General features: G+C 40.0%; 1 protein-coding gene across 5 annotated transcripts in view; it reads right to left on the bottom strand.

The window, feature by feature from the left end:
* Window positions 1-26,097, bottom strand: part of csk (C-terminal Src kinase) — a 131,129-nt gene that overhangs the window by 67,113 nt on the left and 37,919 nt on the right. For 2 of the 5 annotated variants that reach the window (XM_059946593.1, XM_059946597.1), the window contains one exon: window positions 6,686-6,759. The exons of 2 other annotated variants lie outside the window; for them this stretch is intronic. The gene's annotated coding sequence lies outside the window, so the exon portion shown is untranslated. The remainder of the gene's footprint in view (window positions 1-6,685; window positions 6,760-26,097) is intronic. One more of the 5 variants, XM_059946595.1, reaches the window with a different exon arrangement.

Here is a 26,097-nt window from a genome sequence, read left to right as displayed (position 1 = left end):
GCATGAGACCAGTCCCTTGCATATCTCTTCATTTTTAGGCCCGAGTGCACAGAACTGAAATCACCTCATCTCTCCATACACAAATACCAAGATCCAATTCAACCCTATCTTGGCATGCCAACATCATTTCCCACCGCCACATTCAAATCCACCAACTGGATCATCATAAGACCACAAGACATAAGAGCAGAATTAGGCCATTCAGCCTATTGAGTCCACTCCGCCATTTTTATCGTAGCTGATCCTAGCCTTTGAAGGTGAGCAGCATCCTCTGCACTACCCACTTTTAAAGATCTCTTTGTGATCAACTCCCACCCTAGTGTCATCGCACATGTTGATTAAAATATTAGAGCAAAGCTGATCTCCACAGTCAAGTGAACATGGCATCCTTTCATTTCTGAAATTATCAAGACCCAAGTCACAATACAAAACTGTCCCAATCTGAATGGTGTAGGCTCATGTACTCTGTACATTAAAAACATCTTCCAATATCTTGGCCAATATTTTAATTTTTTAGTGAACCATTTCTTATGGAGGTTCACAAAAAATGATTCCAGGATTGAAAGGCTTGTCAAATGAGGAACATTTGATAGCTCCAGGCCTGTATTCACTGGAATACAGAAGAATTTGGCGGGGGGGGGGGGGGGGTCTCACTGAAACCTATTGAATGTTGTTGAAAGGCCACGATAGAGTGGATGCCAAGAGGATGTTTCTGATGGTAGAGAAGTCCAAGACCATTGAACAGAGCCTCAGAATAAATGGATGTCCATTTACAGAAGAGATGAGGACAAACATCTTTAGCCAGAGAGTGGTGAATCTGTGGAATTCATTACCACAGGTGGCTATGGAGACAAAGCCATTGGGTATATTTAAAGCAGAGGTTGATGAGATGGGACATGAAAGGATATGGGGATATGAAAGGCGGGAGACTGGGGCTGAGAAGGGAAAAGGACCAGCCATGATGAAATGGCAGAGCAGACTCGATGGGCCAAATAACCTAATTCTGCTCCTGTATCTTATGGTTTGTTTTGGGAAGCAATATGAAGCTTGGGATTTAAAAGCTGGCATTTGTGAATAAATGTCATCTTGATTTCAAACATACCATTTCCAGTATTTCCAACTGTTTTAAGAGATACCACACTAATTGCATCTTAAAAAATGTTTTTTCCTCCTCATTCATAATTCTGGCCATCTTCAAAGTTACATCGACTGCAAGCTCTCCATTGCCCAGAACCTCAACTTCGGAATACTTCAGTATCAGAACTTTCCCAGCCCAGCTTGTAACATTGAAAGAAAAGAATCTGAGAAACTACACACATATAGCTAAGATCCAAATTCACCTCAACTAACCACATGATAACTTCTTGTGTCCATGGTAGACCCAAAGAAGTTTAACTTAAAGGTACTACAATTCACCCTAACTCAAAACCAAATTACTATTCTAAATCTTGTTTATAACATTAAAACTCTGATTAAGCATGAAGAAAAAGCCATTTATATTTTAGGGTATGGGTAAGAGACAGAGTGGAAGACTAAGAGTGAACAAGTGAGGATGGATTACATGGTTACCAAGTGTACATGTGTTCAGAATTGCTCAATCTTTTACATAATTAAAAAGCATGACCTGAAAAATATGCTACATTTAGCAATTGCCATCTTTAAACACAGAACAGGAAGGTGCAGGCACAAACTAGTACCTACCAGCAGTAATAGAACCACAAAAATTCAAAGCATGTCTATATAAAGTAATTTTCTCAAACCTTAAATTAGGGGATGACAAAATACTACAAGAGCTAGTGACTTTTTCAAACCACAAAAGGAAATAACTCTACCAAGATGCGTAATGTGAATCAGTTAAAACTGCAGCCCAATTCACCAGCCAACCATAAAACACCCGCTTCCATAAACCCCAGGATGATGATCAACTTCTCTATACACCAAGTTATTTCACAACTGAATAGGAAAAGTTCAAACAATACATTTTTACCATATCAGAAACAAAACCCTTTAGTAATCAAACCTGTTCCACCAAATAAGATAATGGTTGATCTTAAGTTCAGCCTTGTGTCCATACTTTGAATATCTGTACAGTTGAGTGACAAAACCATGCAGTGCTATCAAGATCCAAAATTGATTCATACTCTTTTACATACAGAATTTACCAAATCATGACATCTAAATTACATTTTTACAGGCATGAGCAATGTTTCAGATTAAACATTTAAAATTAATAGAACAGTATTACACCCACACACTTAATGTCCTCAGTTTGACAACTAGTCTTAACATCCATGGGTTTCTTTTTGCAATATTGTATTATTAAAATAGGTCAGTTAAATTTGAAAAGAACAAGTGGTATATTCTGTTGTAAAACAACAGTACAACATATCAACAAGCCCTTCAGTCCACAATGCTGTGCTGAGCTAATTCAACTAGCAATCAAACACCTAAACTAATCCAATCTGCCAACATCCATTTCCTCCATTCTTTGAACATTCATGTGCTTATCCAAGAGACTCTTAAACGTCAAATATTTTCTCCACTACCACCCCATTGCATAACATTCCAAGGACCCACTACTCTGTAAAATACTTGCCCAGCACAGCTCCTTTGAACTTATCCCCTCTCACCTTAAATACATGCCCTCTAGTATTAGATATTTCAATTCTGGGAAAAGATACTATGCTGTCCATCTATGCCTCTCAACCTTATAAATTTCTGTCAGGTCTCCCCTCTGCCTCCACCATTTCAGGGAAAACAACTCAAGATTCTCCAATCTTCCCAAAATATACATGCTCTCTAATCCAGGCAGCATCCTGGTAAATCAACATCCTTCCTAGTCAAAGGGTTCAAAGTACATTTATTATCAAAATTAGTATATAACCCTGAGATTTGTCTTCTCCACTGCCAAAAAAACAAAGAAAACTATGGAAACCATTAAAAAAAACATGACTCCCCCCCCCCACATGCAAAAAACAAATTGTGCAAATGGCAACAAAAAAGAACGAGCAAAAACAGTAGTGAAGTAGTAAAGCACAAAGCTGAAAGAATCCATATTCAGTTCAGCTCAGTGTTCATTATCAGCAGGTTGCCGCGATCCACACTTGCCCAAAATAACAACAGAAAAAGAAATGACCAGGAATTGCAGTCTAATCCATAAACTACAGACCCAGAACTTCAGTGCCATCTTCCAACAGCATCGAGGAGAGAGAGGTCATTCGAAAGCAGGGACCCTCCCTCAGGAGCAGCAAGCAAGAGGTAGAGGGGGACCATCACTTGCAACACCTTCCTCTAGCAACAACGAGCAAGAGGTGTGACCAGAACTCAATGCAAAGCTCCAGATGCACCCAACCACAGTTCTGCGAAAATTTTCATTTCTTGAATTGAATGTACTTCAGCTGAACATTTTCTACAATAAAGAAATAATTCAAAACTGAGGTAGAATTGTAGATAAAACAGACTTGACATTGGTCTTAGTGAAACATACAAAACGTAAGTGAAGATTACAAAGATTTTAAAATCACTTTCAGAATCAGGTTTAATATCACTCATATATGCTGTGAAAATTATCTTTCTGCAGTACAGTGGAATACATAAAAATCAAATTATAAGAACAAAAAATGCAAATAGAGAGCAAAAATAATGAGTAACATTCATGGGTTGGTTCATTGTCCATTCAGAAATCCGATGGTGGAGGGGAAGAAGTTGTTCGTAAAATTGAGTGTTTGCAATATGGAAGTGCTAATTTAGCTGAAAAAGCAAGCCAGAGTAAAACTCCATTAAACCAGCAAGCTCAGCTTTTTGGTGACACCAGAAAAACAGATGTTATTCTATTAATACTCTACCACACTTTCAGAATCACTGTTACACAGTAGTAATACATTTACCAGAGATCCTGGTGAGAGGAAGTGAATATGGGAACCGTAGAGCCAGTGAGCCAGATGCCAATTTATTGGCATCTCCAAAAAGATCCAGTTGGTGCTCAGAATTTTGCTGCATTTCTTGGTTCTGTCCAACTGGGGGTGGGGGGGGGGGGGGGGGGAGGGAAAGAGGGTTATATCAGTAGTACTTGCAACCAGGAGCAGTTTTTAGCCATTGTTGTGATTACGGTTACCTTCCAGATTTGGGTTCACTACTGTACACTTGAACATCTTCTGGTGGATCAGTTTTGTTTCCAAATATTGTGTGTAGCATCCATTAGTCTCATGAGACCATGGATCTGCACCTGGAAAGTTTTGGAGTGTCCTCTCCAGGGCACAGGCCTGGGCAAAGTTGTATGGAAGACTGGCAGTTGCCCATGCAGCGAGTCTCCCCTCTCCACACCACTGATGTTGTCTAGGGGAAGGACAAGGGACGATACAGCTTGGCACCAGTGTTGTCACAGGAGTTGCCAGAGCGTGGTTGAAGGCAACGTCGGACCACCTTAGTGACTCCAGCTCCGGAATTGTCCTCTGGGTTTACTCCCAAAACCTTTTCCAAATACTACCTACAATAAAAAGCTTAATTCTATGTGTATTTGGGTCTCAGTCTAGAACAAAACCTACTTATATTGTATGCAACATTTAGTAGAAGCAAGGCATAGGTTGGAGAAGCTAACTTGGTCAATTAGTTCCCCACCACTAATTCATAGGATATAGAACAGTACAACAGAGGAACAAGCCCTTCAACCCATAATATTGTGAACTAACTAAATTAATCAAATGTTCATAATCTCTTTTGCCAACACAATGTCCATATTCTTTCACTTCCAGGACATTCATGTACCTATCAAAGAGCCTCTATTATATTTGTCTCCACTACCACCCCACCCTTTGAACTACCCCTTCTCTCCTTAAGTGGAGAGGCAAATGCTGCTGTCTGGCCTCTCAATCTTAAAAATGTCCTAAGCTCCACTCAGCCACTCCAGAGAAAACAATCCTAGTTTGTCCAATCTCACTTTACAGCACGTGCCCCCTAAGCCAAACTGCATCCCTGTAAACCTCTTCTGCACCTTTTACAAAGCCTCAACAGCTTTCCCTTAAGGGGATGACCAGAACTGAATGCAATATTCCAGATGCAGCACAATAAAGAGTTTTATCAAGCTGTAACATAACTTCCCACTCTTGGATTTAATTCCTCAATAAAGGCAAGCATGTCAAGATTGGGGGTTGGTGTAGTGGGTAGCGATGAAGACTAGCTGATAGTGGGAACTGGGCCAGCGAGAAAAATGAACTGAAAAATGGCAGATGGAATTTAATGCAGACAAATATGAGGTGTTGCACTTGTGGAGGACCATGTAGGGTAGGAGTTACAGAGTGAGCAGTAGGGCACTGAGGAGTGCAATAAAACAAAGATATCTAGGAACACAGATCCATAATTTATTGAAAGTGACATCGGGATGCCATAAGATCATAATGGATTATTTAGGATCATAAAGAAAGCTTCTGGCACATTGAGCTTTACAAATCAAAGTATTGACTACAGGAGTTGAGATGTTATGTTGAAACTGTACGAGATATTGTGAGGCCTAATTTAGAATATTGTGTGCAGTTTTTTTAAAAATTGGTTTTTTTATGCATTTTCTACAACACTACAGATAAGAAAAAAACCCAAACCAAAATAAAATTAGTACAGTGCAAAAATAAACATACAATACAAAAAAGATAATTGAGAAAGCACCCAAATTGAAGTCATGTAAAGTTAGTAAACTCCCCAAGCCCCACAACAACAAAAAAATGCCAGACCAACCACAACACAATATAGAGAATATAAATCAGGACATTCAAACCCCCAAAACTGTAAATGCACTTGAAACAGAAGATGATAATGCCTACTACCAAAAAAAATAGCTGAAAGTAAGGGACTGAAAAAAAACCTTAATTAAGAGGAAGGTTATGAAAGTACTCAATAAAAGGTCCCCAGACCTTATGAAACGTTATATCTGAATTAAGAATTGAATAATGAATTTTTTCAAGGTCTAAACAGGGCATAATATCATTAAGCCATTGAGCATGCGTGGGCAGGGCAACGTCTCTCCATCTAAGGAGGATTAAACGTCTAGCCAGGAGAGAAGCAAAAGATAATATTCGACACTTAGTCGAACTCAAACGTATATCTGTCTCACCCAAAAAACCAAATAGAGCAATTAAAGGGTTAGGTTCTAAGTGGTGATTCAGAATACAGGATAAAGTTATAAAAACATATTTCCAAAATTTCTCTAAGTTAGGACAGGACCAGTACATATGAATATGAGAAGACTTGCCCCTTTTGCACTTATCACAAAGAGGACTAATATTAGGGTAAAATCGAGATAATTTAGATTTAGACATATGGGCTCTATGAACAATCTTAAACTGTAAAAGGCAACGGCGAGCACAAAGAGAGGTTGAATTAACCGATTTGAGAATCAAGTTCCAAACCTCATCAGATAAAGAGATATTTAAATCATGCTCCCAAGCCATTCTAATTTTATCCACAGGGGCACGCCGTAAGAATGCTAACTTATCACAAATAAATGATATTAAACCTTTACCCAGTGGATTAATAGAAATAAATAAATCCATGACATTTTTCTCGGGCATTTCAGGGAAGTTAGGAATTAAAGGATTAATAAAGTGTCTAATTTGGAGATATCTAAAAAAATGGGCATTAGGCAGATTGAACTTAGCAGAGAGCTGTTGAAATGTGTGCAGTTTTGATCACATACCTACAGGAAAAGATGCAAGTTTTCTCTGTACTCTTTCAATCTTATTTACAAGGATGTTGCCGGGTCTGGAGGACCTGAGTTATAAGGAAAGATTGAATAGGTTAGGAGGTGTAGAAATTGCCAATGTGTGCTACTCAGAAGCTTACTTTTTGCACAGTAACAATAAAACTAATTCCCCTTTAAGACTGCAAGCCAACTTCAAGCATCGGAAGGATTACTAGATTCCACGCCCTCGCAAACAGCATGCAACCTTGAAACATTGCAATTAGCTTTGGCAGGTTCAAATTTAAAGGATGCTTGATCAACTTGAAAAAGTCAGACCTCCCACTGATGCCATCAGATTGGCACAGCAGTTGCCTTACAAGTTGCCCACCTGATGTACACTACATTTTGCTATCTCCTTTCATATCGTAACAGCCAGAACTACAGAATTTTAATCTCAAGGCATCTATTCAGCCCATTAATACGCATCAGCTTGCAACAGGAACCAAGCTAGACATACTGAACAGAATCAGTCATCGAGAACATGATCTGACTGTGCAAATCTACACCTTTAGGAAGGCAGCTCTGAGAATTCCACCTGCATTTTGTCGCAGCAGTACAAACCGATTGGTGTGTTGAAAGCATTTCAGCTAAAGACAAAACATTGAACCAGAAATTAACTGTATTCTTATAGCATTGTTCATGTGAGGCTCGGTACAATGTCCACAAAACAGAAATAATCCTCCAATGTGCTTAAAATAGAATACCTCAAAGGATAACACAGGCAAATAGTTTGAATCACAGATCAGTGGATGCTCTTGCCCCACTCAGAAGATCAAGGGTTCCAGCTCTGAGTTAGAGATCGGAAAATATTGCCTGGATTGACTGAATTAATATATCTATGGCATTTAATAAGAAAACTGACATTTGGAACTATGGATACTATTTATGATGAGCAATGCTCTAGTCTAAGGACATGTTATATAAGGTTGAGAGGAGGGGAAGGGGGAGTTAGGAAATAAATTTAAGAGTTTAGGGTCTTAAAGACTAAAGACCTGTCCACAATCACAGGAAATTTGGCATCATGTTCCCACAGCATGAAAATAGGCCTCTTGGCCCAATGAATCTGCACCGACCTTCAACCATTCATTTAAATTAATTTGGTTTTCTTCTCTACATTCCTAACTTGTCCCAGTCTCTACTGCTCACAGACACCGGGAGCAACATTTCAGTGATGAATTTGCTTATTTGCTTGTACATGTTTGGATAGGCAGGAACTTGGGAGATGTTCTCAGAAATATACAATAAAGTGGAGGCTGTTTCAAGAGCACTTGCATGAGGTTCTGGATAGGTTTGTCCACTGAGACAAGGAAGGTAGTGCAAAGGAACCATGTGGAAAGATGTGAAACATTTAGTCAAGAGGAAGGAGAAAGAGTACTTAAAAGTTTAGGAAGCAAAATGCAGGCAGGGCTTGAGAATTATAAGGTAACTAGTGAGGAGCTTAAGGGACTTGAGAGAGCTAGAAAGGGATATGAGAAAGATTTTGGTGAGCAGGATCAAGGAAAACCCTCAATGTATTCCTTATACATGAAGAGCAGGAAGATGTCTAGATTGAGCTTAGGACCACTCAAGAGATAAAGGGGTGCATGTGCACCTAGAGACAGAAGAGGTAGGGACATCATTAATAAATGCAATGTTTCAGCGTTCACCAGGGAATGTGAGGTCAACATAGAACAGATTAATGTGCTGCAGCATGTTAAGGTTTAGATAGATACAATATTGAATTGAATTTTGGTTTATTGCCATTTAGAAACCACAACTGCAATGCAGTTAGAAAAACGAAAGAACGTTCCTCCAGAATTATATCACAAAAGCACATGACAAAACAGACTACACCAGAAAATCCATATTATGTTTGGCAATCCCCAAATCCAGAGTCCGGAGAGGTTGCTGCGTATTAATATCACGCTCCCATCTTGGCACGTTCCCCGGGAAGGAGCTCCAAATCCACCAGACAAAACAAGACTACCCAGACACACCAAGTCAGGAGACCAACTCTACCACCCAACAAACCAAAAACTAAAACTACAAGACCTACACAAAACCACATAGTTATAACATATAGTTACAACAGTGCATACAATACCATAATTGATAAAAAAAAAGACAGATCATGGGCATGGTAAAAAATAGCCCAAAGATGTTAAAAGACTACAAGTTCAAAAGAAACCACAACAGTTTCCACAGGTCCTCAGGGTCCTGATAGACTCATTATCCCACGCAGGCAGCAGAAGGGAATACCCCTACTATGTACTTCCATGACACCGTTGGACTCAGCCTCACAGATGCAGCACACAGTGAAAGCGCTCCAACCACAGCAGACTCCAAGTCTGTCAAATCTCTGAGCCTCCAACCATCCGACCATCCCCTCTGGCACAGCCTCTTTAAGCACCATCCTCTGCCGAGTGCACTATGACAACCCCGCCACCGGCAACATGACCCCAAGGACTGGGGGCCTGTTCTTCCCAGCAGAGACCTGGACCTCAACAGCAGCAGCAACAAAGAAGGCCTTCCTGGAGATTTCCAGATGTTCCTCCATGCTCCCACGTCTATTTTTCATCAGATTATGATTGTGCATGGCACCCCGCTTGACAAGTAATAGATATCAACTCCAGAGATGCCGCTACAAACTGCGTCATGCCGCCATCTTGAAGCATCTGAAATATTGGAGCTTCTGGAAAAACTTTAAGATATACAAGTCACCACAGCCGACAGAATATACTCCAGGTTACTCAGGAACTGAGGGAAGAGACTGCTGGGACATTGTGGGAGACCATTTTGGAGATAGTGATCACAATTCTATCTCCTTTACTATAGCATTGGAAAGGGATAGGAGTACACAAGTTAGGAAAGTGTTTAATTGGAGTAAGAGGAAATATGAAGCTATCAGGCATAAATTGAGAACAGATGTTCTCAGAGAAATGTACAGCACAAATGTGGCAAATGTTCAGGGGATATTTACATGGTGTTCTGCATAGGTATATACCAATGTGACAGGGAAAGGATGGTAGGGGTACAGGAATCATGGCGTTCAAAGGCTGTTGAAAATCCAGTCATGAAGAAAACCTACGAGAGGTTCAAATAAAAAGGTAATAATAGAGATCTACAAAAATTATAAGGCTAGCAGGAAGAAAGAAATTAGGAGAGCCAGAAGGGGCCATGAGAAGGCCTTGGTAAGCAGGATTAAGGAAAAACCCCCAAGGATTCTACAAGTATGGGAAGAAAAAAGGATAAGATGTGAGAGAATAGGACCAATCAAATGTGACAGTGGAAAAGTGTGCATGGAACCGAAGGAGATAGCAGAGGTATTTAATGAATACTTTGCTTCAGTATTCACTACGGAAAAGGATCTTGGTGATTGTAGGGATGACTTACAGCAGACTGAAAAACTCGAAGGAAGAGGACATGCTGGAGCTTTTGGAAATCATCAAGTTGGACAAATCACTAAGACCAGACGAGATACACCTCAGGCTACTGTGGAAGGTGAGGGAGGAGATTGCTGAGCCTCTGGCAATGATCTTTGCATCAATGGGGACGGGAGAGGTTCGAGGATTGGAGGGTTGCAGATGTTGTTCCCTTATTCAAGGAAGGGAGTAGAAATAGGCCAGAAAATTATAGACCAGTGAGTTTTACTTCACTGGTTGGTAAGTTGATGGAAAAGATCCTGAGAAGCAGGATTTATGAATATTTAGCGAGCCATAATATGATTAGGAACAGTCCACATGGCTTTGTTAAAGGCAGATTGTGGTTGAATTTTTTGAGGATGTGACTAAACACATTGATGAAGGTAGAGCCATAGATATAGTGTACATGGGTTTCAGCAAGGCATTTGACAAGGTAGCCCATGCAAGGCTTATTGAGAAAATAAGGAGGCATGAGAACCAAGAGGACATTGCTTTGAGGATCCAGAAGTGGCTTGCCCACAGAAGGCAAAGAGTGGTTGTAGACAGGTCATATTCTACATGGAGGTTGGTGACCAGTGGAGTGCCTCAGGGAACTGTTCTGGGACCTTTCTTCTTCATAATTTTTATAAATGACCTGGATGAGGAAGTGGAGGGATGGGTTAGGGAATTTGCTGATGACGCAAAGGTTCGGGGTGTTGTGGATAGTGTGGCGGGCTGTCAGAGGTTACAGTTGGACATTGATAGGATGCAAAACTGGGCTGAGAAGTGGCAGATGGAGTTCAACCCAGATAAGTGTGAGGTGGTTCATTTTAGTAGGTCAAATATGGTGGCAGAATTATAGCATTAATGGTAAGACTCTTGGCAGTGTGGAGGAACAGAGGGATCTTGGGGTCCGACTCCACAGGACACCCAAAGCTGTAACACAGGTTGACTGTGTGGTTAAGCCGGCATACGATGCATTGGATTTCATCAACCGTGGGATTGAGTTCAAGAGGTGAGAGGTAATGTTACAGCTGTATAGAAGCCTGGTCAGACCCCACGGAGTACTGTACTCAGTTCTGGTCACCTCACTACAAGGAGGGTGTGTAAACCATAGAAAGGGTGCACACTTAGTGTAAAACCCATGTCGTCAAAGGGGATGTGCAAACTCCACAAAGACAGCAGTGTGGGTTGCTGGAGCTGTGAAGCAAAAGATCTACTGCCTGTGTCACTATATTCACCTGTCAACACTGAGGAATTAGAGATACAAGAATCAAGGCAACTGAGGGATCCAAAACCAAAAAGGGCAAAGGTACAAGATATTTCTACACCATATAAAGTGGAAGTTACCAAACACTGCTGTAATGGGTAATGATCTCATACAAATTCACAAGTAATCAAAACTACTAAGCTTCCCATCTTTCAGCCAAGTTTCAAATTGGATTTTAAGTTGACAAAGACCTTACAACATTTTCATGACTGAGGTATCCAATTTTCTCAGGCTGCAACCTGAGTATATTTCCTTCACTCCACTGCAATCATGTCTGCACTTGAAAAATACACCCAGCATCTATAAAGCACCTCTGCAATAAACGCACACATGAGATGCATCAATGACTATCTCACTTGTGCCTCAGTAAATGTAAATGGTAAAACATGGCTTACACAGTGATGTATTAGTGTGTTTCAGACAAACCAAGCATGTGGTTAATTTGACAATGGCCAACAGCCTGCACAATGTCCCATGGAGGAGCCTCTAAAACAGCTAGGTCTTCACACAGTATTTTGGATGGACTTCAGTTAAGCGAGCTACTTCCATACTTTTACGTGAAATGTAAGGCACAACTTACCATTTTACAAGGTGATGTATTTGTGGGTTTCTGACAAACCAGTGCGACAAATTGCCCTTATGGCAACCCGGACATTACAGTTGGCACTCCTTATCCGCGGAGGGGACTAGTTCCGGGATCTCCCCGCGGATACCAAAAAAGGCGGATGCTCAAGTCCCTTGTATAAAATGGCAAAGTATCTGCATATAACCTACGCACATCCTCCCATATACTTTAAATCATCTCTAGATCACTTATAATACCAAATACAATGTAAATGTTATGTAAATAGTCGTTATACTATATTGTTCAGAGAATAACGACAGGAAAAAAGATTATACATGAGATGCGAGGTGAACAATGCTCAAACGACAAGTGCTGGAGAGAGAACTTCCAGGTTTCCTCCTCCTTTTCTCTCTGTCCCTCTCAATCACTCCTTGCCTGCTCTCCATCTCCCTCTGGTGCTCCCCTCCCACTTTCTTTCTCCCTAGGCCTCCCGTCCCATGATCCTCTCCCTTCTCCAGCTGTGTATTCCTTTTGCCAATCAACTTTATTGAGGGAAGATCTCCTTGAAGGCTCCTCAAAAGAGTAGAGAATGCAGGTGGCAAAGCAGCATAGTGGTTGGCAATAATCCCATTACAGCGCCAGTGATCCAGGCTCAAATTCCACAACTGTCTGTAAGGAATTTGTACGTTCTCCCTTTGACCACATGGGCTTCCTCACACATCCAAAGACATACAGATTATGAGGTTAGTCAGTCACATGGGAGTACTTGGGCAGTGCAGGCTCATTGGGCCAAAAGGGCCTGTCACATGTGTTAACTCTTATTAAAATAGAATAGAAACATCATCATATTCATTGGGGAATATTAAAAACCACCTAACATTTAACAGGAAAGAACAGGTATCCAGTTTAAATGCACAAGATATGAAAAAAATACAGGTATGGTACATACACGAGGAAATCTGCAGATGCTGGAAATTCAAGCAACACACAAAAATGCTGGTGGAACGCAGCAGGCCAGGCAGCATCTATAGGAAGAAGCACTGTAGACATTTCGGACTGAGACCCTTCGTCAGGACTAGGGCTAGGATAGACCAACAAGGGATGAAACATTACCCTAATTCCCTTTGGGGGAATATAACTATAGTCAGGTGAAGGAAATGTCACGAGGACAGCATCTTTACAGAAAACCACAAATCGAAGTGGTTAAGGAAAGGATAAAGATGAAGAGGAATACATATCTTAAAATTTGGGATAGCCAACTTCATTAAAATAAGAGAAAACCTGGCAAAGCTGAACTAGCAACATCTGCTTGCAGGCTGTTCTGCATCTTTGCAGTGGGAAGCATTTAAAAGGAAAAATAACTGGAGTTCAGGGCAAGGATGAAAGCCAAGATTAACAATTACAGGGAGCCCTAGATGTGAAGGGGTGAATAAAGGAAAATAAAGCACAGAAAAAGTAATAGAGAAGGACCAGTCAAGAATGCCAATTTGGAAGATGCTTTAAAAGGAAATTAGGAAGGTAAAGAAGGATCACAATGAGGTCTCTAAATACAAGAATAAAAGAATAACCATGCAAAACTGACAACCGAGGCATTCTGCATGTAGAACTAGAAGGCAAAAGCAAGGTCCTAAATGAATATTCTATCATAAGCAGTTTGGAATTGGAGAATTGAGTGAAAGGGAAGATGAAATTCTACAGCAAGTCTCCTTATGAAAACATGAGGTAGTTAACACTTTAGCGGGATTTTTATTTATTGCTACATAGTGTGGAATAAGCCTTCAAGCCATGCCACCTAGCAATTCCTAGCCTAATCATGGGACAAGTAATAATAACCAATTAACCTACCAACCAGTAGGTCTTCAGACTGTGCGAGGAAACCATAACACCAGGAGGAAACCCATACGGTCACAGGGAAAGCGTTCAACCTCCTTACAAAAAGTAGCAGGAATTGAACCCCTTTGCCTATACCAGGGGTCAGCAACCTTTACCACTGAAAGAGCCACTTGGACCCGTTTCCCACAGAAAAGAAAACACTGGGAGCCGCAAAACCCGTTTGACATTTAAAATGAAATAACACTGCATACAACGTTTTTTTTGCCTTTATGCTATGTATAAACAAACTATAATGTGTTGCATTTATGAAATTGATGAACTCCTGCAGAGAAAACGAAATTACATTTCTGCATGCAACAAAAACATTTTGAACTCCGAAAAAAAGACGTTGGGTTGAAAGTTACTTTTAAGTAAAATATTCAATGTCTATTTGAGTCCTTCTTGTATTTATGAAAAACGCCGAACTTAAATTTTCCGCCAGCAGCAAACCAAAAATAACGTCAGCCAGCTGTCATCCTGAAAAATGAAAGGACTATTTCACTGAACTATGAAAAAATATGAATATAAGTAAAATAATAGGCAATTAAAATATTTATCATACTTGGTTAATGGGATTTCTGCTCCTGGACCTCAGCGCACAGCGTCTGCACATCAGGGCTGTATGATGTCACCTTCATCTTTACACAGGATTGCAAGCTGTCATCTGTGAGGTTTTCAATATCACTCCATTTGTGTTTCTGAGCAAGAACGGCCTTCTGATGGGCAACATCTTCAAGGTCTGCTGTCAAGCGTCTAAACTTGGACACCCATATGTCTTTGTCGGCTATGTCGGCCAGTTCCATCTCAAGATCAGGTTGACTCACACCTGCCAATGCAGTCGTATTCAGTAGGGAAGGATCGATGCTTAAGGGAGTGACCGGGAAGGATAATGTGTTTTTTTCCTCTCTGAACTCACAGAAGCGTTTCCCAAACGATGTTTGCATTGCGATGATTGCAGAATGTAAATACTCCGAAATTATCATGTCGTGACCTTGTTTGAACTCTCTCAAATTGGGGAAGTGAGACAAAGTGCCTTTCTGTAAATCTCTGGCAAGCACTGTCAACTTGCGCTCGAATGCCAAAACATCCTCCAACATGTGCAGGGCTGTACGTCCTTTCCCCTGAAGAGCTGTGTTCAGCGTGTTCAGGTGCGCTGTCATGTCTACCATGAAGTGTAGCTTTTCCAGCCACTCTGGCTGTTCCAGCTCAGGAAAGGTGAGCCCTTTGCTGCCCAGGAAAGTTTTCACTTCTTCCAGACACGCGACAAAGCGTTTCAGCACCTTCCGTCTGGACAGCCAGCGATAAAAACACGTTGTAGCGGTGTCAGTAAACTGCAGTCAAAGATAGCTTTATTCGAACTAAACAGCCTTGCTTTTAAGCCTCCCTCAACCCAGCCCCCATGGACGCAGATGCTGCAAAAGACGCATACTCACAAACCCCCGTAGGCTATCTCCCTTAGCCGGAATGCTGGCTAATTGTGAGCCGTTTCGGATGTGGCAGGAAATGTACAAGATCACCATAATTACATTTCAAAAGCTAACAAACTAACATAAAATACATTTTAATTAAATACTGACCAATTATTTCCCAAAGCCACAGGGAGCCGCAGCACAGAGGTGAAAGAGCCACAAATGGCTCGGGAGCCGCAGGTTGCCGACCCCCGGCCTATACTGTAAAGCACTACCCACTACGCTACCATGCTGCTTAAAAGGTGGATAAATCTTCATTCCTTGATGACATTTATTCCAGACTGCAATGGGAGGCAAGTTAAAAAGTGCTGGCTATCCTGATGAGGTTTTATATCTACACTGGCAAGGTGAAGTATCAAGACGATGAGGACAGCTAAAGCAGTTGCCCTTTTCAAGGGTAGTAAGGAAAAGCATGGCAATTGTGCATCTGCAAGCCCAACACCAGTAGCATGTGGTTATTGGAAATTTAATAAAACAAATCTCACAATACGTTAGTGATAATAAAAAACTTATTCTGAAAATATCATGGAATATGGTAATACATTTCATTTTCTGTATTCCATTTTGCATAGTTATGTCAGTTTTCTTTTGTGATGCTGTCAAGCCATCTGGTCAGTCAATATATTTGTTCATCTATACAACTGTACACATCTTGACCAAATGTCTAACGCTCAGATATCAATCTGCCCCTGCTACGGTAAAACTAGCCATACAAAAGTCTGCAAACATTCAAATAAGCCAGATCACTAGAGCTTGTATTAAATATTGCGGCTGTCTGTCATAGTTGTTGCAATTTACTTGGCATCTGGATTGAAAACAAACCTTCTCCACATCAACTGATGTATCACTTTCAATTATTTGATACCATAGAAAGATTTATTGCTAAAAAGACTGTCTACTCAGAAACAAATTAGTTCTGCTATTTCACAAGATACTTTTAAGAAATTCTTGAGACCAAGTTTGCTATAATCAAAGTGAGGATATTCAATTACTTGAATCAATTTGAAAGTGCAATAGTACCAGTGTATCTTTTGTTTTCAGTTCATAGACTTAAAGAACAGGAGGGGGCTTAAATTGATCCTTAGATTAGAGTTAAACCAGGGTTAATATACGGATTTCCACATAAATCATTATTCCCAACGAAGGATTCCTGCTGTTAAGTTTGTTTATTATTGTCGCATGCACTGAGGTATACTGACAAACTTTGACAACAGTGAAAAACATGTTTTGCATGCCATCCATAAAGATTATTTCATCACATCAGTACATTGAGGTAATACAAGGGGAAAGCAACAACAGATTGCTGAATGAAGTGTTACAGTTGCAAAGTGCAGTGCAGGCAAGTAATAAGTAAAAAGTCCATAGTGAGGTAGATTGAGGTCAAGAGTCCATGTTATTGCACAAAGGGACCATGCAATAATTTTACACTACAGGATAAAAGCCAAGCAGCTTCAATCCAGCATCTTCTGCCAAATGGGAGGGGGAAACAAAGAGAATGTCTATGGTAGATGGCTTTTTTCCCCAATATGTTGGATGCTTTACTGATGCAGTGAGAAGAGTAGAGTCCATAAAGATGTGGCTGGTTTCCATGTGCTGAACTGCGTCCACAGTTCTTGCGGTCTCAGGCAAAGCAGTTACCATACCAAGCCATATTGCTTCTTGGAACACACACAAAATGCTGGTGGAATGCAGCAGGCCAGGCTGCATAGGAAGAAGTACAATTGACGTTTTGGTCATGATGAAGGGTCTCAGCCTGAAACGTTGACTGTACTTCTTCCAATAGATGCTGCCTGGCCTGCTGTGTTCCACCAGCATTTTATGTGCATTGCTTGAATTCCAGCATCTGCAGATTTCCTCGTGTTTCCATATTGTTTCATGATAGCTTTTAATTATGCATCTATAAAAAACAGTGAGGGTTAAAAGGAGACATGACCAAATTTCTTTAGCCTCATTTCCAACATATTTTTCCAACAACATGCTGCAAAGACTCCTAATTTCACTATGATTTAAATGAATTATGAATTTACATTCATATTCCAAACCAGCCACTCATTCCCACCCTCCAAGGCATTTTTTTTTATATAAATAAAGATTTCACCTGCTAGGTAATACATTGACTACACAATCCCATTTCCTTGTCAGTGCATATAACCCTTGCGTCATCTGCATTTATTAGATTTTATATACTCATGGGATTTAGATGCAAAAAGCAGAGACACTGACAGATAGAAATTACATCAAAATATCCTGCAACTGGCATACAGCATTCATAATATTTGCCTTTGCAAGTTTTAACATGAATAAATGCCATCTGAGCAGGCAGCCATTTATCTCTCCAATGATGCCTCCAAACCGGCAAAATTTTGTATCTACTGCCAAACCTCAGCTGACAAAATCAGAAATATTTCTCAATATTATTTCTCTATCTCTATAGCTAAAAAGCATGCAGATTTGTGATTTGCATTAAAGTCTCTCTGGAAACAAAGTGTAGCTTTAAAAACAAAAAGATGAAAATGGGAGGATTTCCATGTTAAACTACTTGCAATCCAGTTAATTATAGTCATTAGTTTTATTTTATGTGGCAGCATAATTGTTTTAAATGACTTGTGGTTTCTAAAAGGGTGATTGCTGGAGGTTGGACTTTTCATGTAATGCAACATATTGGCTTGGATTTAAACATATTCAGGCACTTATTTAGCATTGGTAAAATAGCACAGGAAGCGTTGCTGGGAAACCAATTACTGAAAGTCAGAATAAAAACCTATACAATAATCTTAAAATCCTGCAGAGAAACTGAAAAAAATATACACAATAGCCTAACATAAAACCATGATAACATTATCACTTTTAGTTTTATCTGATGACCCATGCAAGCAATGGAACAGAAACAGACTCTCCACCCATCTATCTCCTCACTCACATGGTCTCACCTGTCACCTTGCGCCCCTTGCCTCTCCCCACCTTCTTCCCCACTTCCTTTCCAATCCTAATAAGGGGTCTTGGGCCAAAGCATTGCATGCTACCAGACCTGCCGAGTTCTTCCAGCACTTTGTTTCCCCAAAATTCCAGCATCTTCAGAATCTCACGTCAATAAAGCAAGAGTGCCCTGACCACTAGAGGTCAGTAATAAGAGCACAAGGACTGAAGCTGTGCCTTCTGGAAAAGTGACAGAACAGGCTTTTAGATCCATCAAGCAGAGACACTTTGTAGTTAATCGCTACTCATACGTTTAAGACTAGTGCAAAGTTGAAGTTACTGGTAGAATGTGTTCAAAAGGAAAAAGAAAGAAGAATAAAAAACACCCGGACACACCTTCTTCTCATTACTACCATCACGGAGTTGGTACAGGAGCTTGAAGAACCACACTGAACGTTTTAGGACCAACTAAAACTACTCCTTCCCCTCCGTCAACAGATTTCTGAATGTTCCATACCTCACCTTACCTAACTCTTTTGCAGTTTTATTTTTAAAATAACATAGTTCTTTTTTAAAATGTCTTGTTCTGTACTGCTCTCACAAAACCAGTTTCACAACATATTGTCATAAAAACCCTGATTCTTTCGTTGTCACAAAACTACTCATACAATTATGTTTTCATGCAATACACATAAAATGCTGCAGGAACTCGGCAGGCCAGGCAGCAATGGGAAAGAGTAAACAGTCGACGAATCGACTATCTTTTCCATTGATGCTGCCTGGCTTGCAGAGTTCCTCCAGCACTGTGTATTGCTTGGATTTCCAGCATCTGCAGATTTTCTTGTAACTAAGTTTTCATGCCACCCAGGCTGCTTAGATAGAAGTACATCCCAAACAGAAAATGGATTTGACCCAAATGTTCTATCCTTGACAAGAACCTGGCAACAGGTTAAGACTAAGGCCCACTATTTTCAAAAGCAGAATCATTGCTTCACTGAAAGGGTAGACTAGGAAACACAAACCAATCCTCAGAACGACCTGAAGTGGAGGGAGTGAGCAATTTCAAGTTCCTGGGTGTCAATATCTGATTATCTAACCTGGTCCCAACATAAGGATGCAGCCAAAAAGGTAAGACAGCAGCTATATTTCATTAGGGGTTTGAGGAGATTTGGTTTGTCACCTAAAACACTTGAAGACTTCTACAGGTGTACCATGGAAAGCATTCTGACAAGCTGCATCAGTGTCTGGTATACCGGGGCAGCCTACTGCATAGGATCTAAGCAAACTGCAGAGTTGTAAAATTAATCAGCTCCATCATGGGTACTACTCTCTGTAGTATCCAAGATATCTTCAAGGTGCGGTGCCTCAGAAAGGTGCTGTCCATCATTAATAACCCCCACCACCAAGGACGTGCCCTCTTCTCATTGTTACCATTAGGAAGGAGGGAAAGAAGCCCAAAGGCACACACTCAGCAATTCAGGAACAGCTTCTTCCCCCTGCCATCCGATTCTTAAATGAACACTGAACCCATGAACACCACCTCTACTTTATTTCTGATTTTGCATTACTTAAGCTATTTAATATACATATATACTTACTGCAATTCAGTTTTTGCTGCCACAAAGTTGATAAATTACACAAAATATGCTAGAGATATTAAACCTGATTCTGATTCTTTAAGGTTATTCCACAGGTTTCACCTTCAACAATCTTGACAAAGTCTGTACCACCATTCTAATTAAAGGTGCTTGACAAAGGAAAGGCTAATGCAAAGTTATTCATTCCTGTTGAGATCATTTTTAAATCCCAGATAGCATCAAGACCACAAGACATAAGAATTGGGCAAACTTTGCATCATGGCTGATTTACTATTCCTCTTAACCTATTCACCTCCCTTCTCTCTGCTAATCAAGAACTTTCAACCCTCTGCATTAAATATATCCAATGATTTGACCTTCACAGCTGTCTGCGGCAATGAATTCCACAGATTCACCACTCTGGCTAAAGAAACTCCTCATCCCTGTTCTAAAGGGATGTCCTTGTATTCTGAGGCTGTGCCCTCTGGTCCTAGATTCTGCCACTATAAACTTCCCCAAGTCCACTCTGGGGCTTTCAATATCTGAAAGGTTTTAATGAGATCTCCCCACCCCCATTCTTCTAAAGTACAACGAATACAGGCCCTGAGACATCAATACTCCTCATACGTTGACCCTTCCATTCCCAGGGTAACTCATGAATCTCCTCTGGATGCTCCCCAATGCCAGCATATCAATTCTTAGGTAAGGGGTTCAAAACTGCTCATGATATACGGTGTGGTCTGACTCATGCCTTATAAAGCTTCAGCATTATATACTTGCTTTTATATTGTAGTCCTCTCAAAATGAATGCTAACATTTCAAGATGAAAATCTGCACAGATTAGTAATGCTGTAGTTAAAACTAGTGCAAGTGCAGCAAAGGAGGGCACGCAAGACCACAAGATGGAATTAAGTTTCAATGAATCGCTATTAAGCAAAAGCTAATGGCAAAATCAGTGTCAGTACATGCTGTGTCAAGAACTGTAAAAAATAAAAAAAAAATGAAAAAGTAGTTAAACTCTATTTACTAAGCTATCCAAGCAGGAATTGGGAAGTTTGCATTAAGCATTTTTGCAACTAAGCTGATTATAACATTTTACTCACAAGCAAGGAAAGCCATTTTGAAAATATATGTTCCTTCCAAGTCAAATAGAGGGTCATGTCAGTTTAAACATACTGCATGTAATAAACATTAAACATTGCAAAATGGCCTTGGGAACATTCCATTTGTAGCGGACAACATTCCAAACATTCACTGATACCACAAGCTGAATTAGATCATAAATTGTCAAAAGCTACCAAGTACGATTTCTTAATGTTAACTACATTTTTAATTTCCATCTTCTTGAACAAACTGATTTGATAATGAGCGCACATAAAATATTAATCAAAGTAATAAAAATACAAAATTTAGGGATACATGAATTGGAAAGACATTGAGTAAAATGGATTTTTTTAAAAAATTCTCAAACAATAATAAACACTTAAAGCTGTCCAGTCAAAGTGAATATCCAACTACAAAATTCACGCACAAGAATCCTAGTTACACTAAGCTTGCTGAAGTGTCCCTACGGCTCACCAAGAACACGACCCGAGCACAAGATGAGAAAAAGCTCAATCTTGAAACATAGTACAGTTCCACAGACCCCTCAGCCCACAATCTTACACTGAATTCACTAGAAAAAAAGACCAATTTTGAAAGAAGGAAAACTGGCTATGGCAGACTTTGCAAGGCAGCAAATCATCTTATGATGTCCAATTACAATCCATGCTCCACCCTTTTGAATACATAGTTCAGGATTCAATTTAACCAAATCATTTTCATTTTTCCATTACCAAATACCTGACGTTGGAAGCTTTTAAGGTGGAGGCAGACAACCTGCGAAAGGATTGAGACACTAGAAGCCATGGGAATTGGCACAAAAGAGTTCAAGCCTGGGGCAGATCAGGCATGATTTTCTTGAATGTTGGGGGGGTGGGGAGAAGGAGGGAGGACAGCTAGAGTGGAAAAGTTATTTTGTGATGTTCTGTCCCCTCGTTGTCATGACAGCAGTCCACTGCAATACATAATAAAAACTAAATTACAATAAGTATACATACATTAAAAAAGTTAAATTAAATTAGTACATAAAGAGAAAAGTGAGATAGTGCTCATGGGTTCAATGTCCATTCAGAGATCTGATGGCAGAGGGGAAAAAGCTATTCCTGAATCATTGAGTGTGCCTTCAGGCTTAGAAGCAAAGTTGGGTGGGGGTTCATGCTGTGGGCAATTAACAGAGTTTCACATTAATTTTGAAAGCATGTTGAAAAAAAGCCACAGGTATTTTAATACAAGTGTCCAATGCTGAGAAGGATTTAAACCCTATGAAACAGCCAAATATTCTGAATTGGTTAACAATATTGCAGTATAATTGACATATTTCATAAAGTATACTGATAATTGGGTTCTTGGGTTTCTTGCTTTGTGGCTGCCTAAAACAAACAAATCTCAAGGTATATAATTTACATATTCTTTGATGATAAATGTTCTTTGATTAAATCATAAATACAGAGATATCAAAATATCTTTACTGATACTTCCCTAAATTCAAGAACTGGAAGAAGGGCGAGGAGATGAACACCAAGCATCTATAAATATAATCAAAATGCTACAAGGAAATAATTTTTAATGCAACTCCTGTAGGAGGCATTCCACTTGAATAACCCAACTATTCAACTGCTCTTGTAACCCATCAGCTCACTAGCTTAACCCTCAACATGAGCAAAGGAACTCAGGATCAGTATACACATTTGCTTAAAAAAAAGGTCTATTCATCTGCCAGATAAAGCCAAATGGAAATAGAATTGTATCCACTCACCAAGAAAAATGATTGGCCCCACAAATATAATTTGCATTAAGAAACAGCAGAAGAGTTAAAATGTTGGTTAAACCCCAGTTCTGATAACTGACATCTTGTACCCAAAAAGTGAAGCAAGCTGGTACAGATTTTGATAACATAAAGATAAGCATTAGATTTAAACTTACATGGAAATTACATGATGTCCAATGAGTCTATTCAATCATTTACGGTCAAGGTTCCTTGCATCCTTATTTAACACATCCATTTCCTCTTAGGCGAAACAATACCACTAACAGCAGGTTCCATTCTCATTGTTCAGGGAACTTTAAGTTCCTTTATAGTTGATACCATTGGACTCAAACAGTTATCTCCCCCAAGCAGTAAGGCTGATCAACACCTTTATTCACCAACCCACCACTCCACAACCCCCACCATCACTACTTTATCATTTCCTGTCAGTCACCTTATGTATGTACACTCCTGTGCCTAGCATCACTTTATGTACTGTACGTGCAGATAATCTGTGCATACAAGCTATATTTGTTATTTTTACAACACACACAAAATGCTGGTGGAACACAGCAGGCCAGGCAGCATCTATAAGGAGAAGCACTGTCGACGTTTCGGGTCGACAGTGTGTGTTTGTGTGCGTTTTTTGAATTTCCAGCATCTGCAGATTTCCTCATGATTGCTCTTTGTGTTTTTACTCTGTTTTTTGTCTTGTGCATTTCTGTGCTGCATCAGATCTGGCATAAAATTATTTCATTCTTCCTTTATACCCGAGTACTGGAAATATCATTAAGCAATCTTGATTTACTGGTAATTTGCTTTCATTGACCGCTAATGTTTTGCTCTTCCATGCAAGCAGAAATGTATTAATTTCAAATCTCATGAATAAACTTTCTCTAAAACTCATTCTTTAAATTGGACCCAGCCTATTCATTCCATGCTGACAAAGACAGCTTCTCAGTCTTACCAGGATTGCAAATCATTGTATTCTGTCAAGCTATACACTAGTTGGACTAAAATGGCCAGAGTAACACAGTACTCCAGATCGAACCAAGGTCAGATTCCAGGTTGGTGCATCTCTGCTTTCAAGTTCACACTTCACAAAAATACAACAGTTTCGTTTTGGTCAATATTAATTTCTCCAACTTGCAATAATTTCTCTTCCTCCGCTTCTCACCTTTCTCATTCCCCATTCTGGCTCTCCTCTCATCACTTCTCCTCATCTGCCCATCACCTTCTTCTAGGGCAGGGGTTCCCAACCTGGGGTGCGAGATGGAATTTCAGGGGATGCGACAAAGAGTGGCTTGTGTGCTTGAGTGACAAGTCACGAGTCATCACTCAGCCAGCCGCCAGTGTACCTTGAGATGTGGTAGTAATGTTTGTCCCAAGCACACTCCAATCTCCTGCTGCCCGAGTCGAGAGATGTAAACTCACTGCAGACTCCCACTGCCCAAGTCAGCATTGAGGATTCTCATCAGTGTTACCTGGGAAGTTACACCTCAAAGTCAAGGAGTCTCATCAATTTACTGTTTACAATTTTTTCTGAATAAATTAGAATCTAATTGCTCAATTTATATTTGCATTTTATGCACCGAGTTAAAAGCTTTTTTTTTTAAGTTCAATTTGTTCACCTGCAGTATTGTATGTGCTTCAATAACTAGAAATTGGACTTCATCTTCAAATGTGATATTACTTTTGTAGGGGGTACAAACATTAATCAAACATTTCCTAGGGATGTGGGGCATAGAAAAGGTTGGGAACCACTGTTCTAGGGCAATCTCTCCTTTTCGACCTATCACTTGTCCTCACCCATCACCTGCCAATTTGTACACAATCCCCTCCCCTCACCTTATTCTAGCTTCTTCCCCCTTTGGCCTGAAATATCAATTCTTTATTCCCCTTCATAGATGTTGTCCAACCTGCTGAGTTCCTTCAGCATTTGTGTGGATTCCCAGCATGTGCAGAATCTTGTGTGTTGAACATTTGGCTTTCTTTCTTAATGGTCTAATTAATCAACTTAGTGCTGTCCCATTTGTTCTCTTAATTTCTAGACAATGCAACTTTTTTGCAAAGTCCTTTACCTTTGTTGAAGTTTATGCCTATTACACATCTTTGCTGTGTTTATATACTAATATAAATCCCCTCCCATTGCTCAGTCCCACCCAAATTTGGTGCACGCACAAATTTAGAAAATGTTTTTGATTCCAAAATGCAAATTGATTATATAAATTGTGAACCAGGATAGTTCCAGCATTGATCGCCTGAACCTTTTCATTACTATGAACAGCTGCAAGTTCTCCATTCTGCAGTGCAAAACTGCAATTTGGCAGACTGATTCTCATTTTGAACCAAAGGGAAGTTGCTCAGAGAAAAGTAGTTCTTGTAATAGCAGTATTTAAATCTGCTTCACAAAATCTATGTACCATTTCCAAACTGAAGCAAAAATAAAATGCTAAATAAAACCAAGTTCATAGCTATTTGATAACATAAACCAAAGTTAAATTTTTTTGCATTATTGAAGTGCCACTACTCAAGCTATATGCACCAGTACAGAGTGTCATTAGAGCAAATACTCTTCCTGTTAAACCTAGTATTTTTGGATAGCTTTTGCCCTTTAGAGGAAATGAAGTTTAAAAAAAAATCATTGTGAAATGAAAACAAACCTATTAGCCAGAAATACAAGTTTGCCCCAGACTCACTCTTTAGATAAAATGGATGAATGCCTTTAAGCAGAAATGTTCATCAGCTAAACACATTCAGATTCAAATAAAATTTCCAATCATTCTCCTCATTTAATTCAGAATGACTTTCGTCTGATTTAACAACTAGTTTACTTTGAACAAATCAGTTCATTAAATAACTGAACATATGGTAACTGGTTTATTTGAAGGAACTTATTTCCACCCCACCCCAAAAAAATTTTAAATCAATGTTTATCAAGATAAACTGCGGAGAGCATTCTAACTTGTTGCATCAGTAATACAAGAAAGTCTGTCTGCAGATGCTGGAAATCGAAACCAACACACACAGCATGCTGGAGGATCTCAGCAAATCAGGCAGCACCTATGGAATGAGTAAACAGTCGACGTTTCAGGCCAAGTCACTTCATCAGGACTGGAAGGGGGGGGGGGGGGAAAGACTTCAGGATAAAAAGATAAGGGGGGGGTGGGGAAGGAGGATATCTAGAAGGTGATGGGTGAAGCCAGGTGGGTGGGAATGGTAAGGGCTGGAGAAGGAATCTTACAGGAGAGGAGAGTGGACTATTGGAGAAAGGGAAGTGGGGGTGGGAGGTGACCCAGATGGAGGTGTTAGGTTGGTTTGAAAAGGTAAGAGACCAAAATGGGGAATAGAAGAGGGGAGGGAGGGAGATATTTTTTTAAAACTGTAAGGGGAAATCAACATTCATGCCATCAGGTTGGAGGCTACCCGGACAGAATATAAAGTGTTGCCTCTCCTCCGAGTGTGGCCTC

This window comes from Hypanus sabinus, chromosome 21, assembly GCF_030144855.1.
Source record: "Hypanus sabinus isolate sHypSab1 chromosome 21, sHypSab1.hap1, whole genome shotgun sequence".
In the NCBI taxonomy this organism is placed as follows: domain Eukaryota; kingdom Metazoa; phylum Chordata; class Chondrichthyes; order Myliobatiformes; family Dasyatidae; genus Hypanus; species Hypanus sabinus.
The sequence above is the reverse complement of the archived record's forward strand: the minus strand, read 5'-3'. Positions and strand labels throughout refer to the sequence as shown.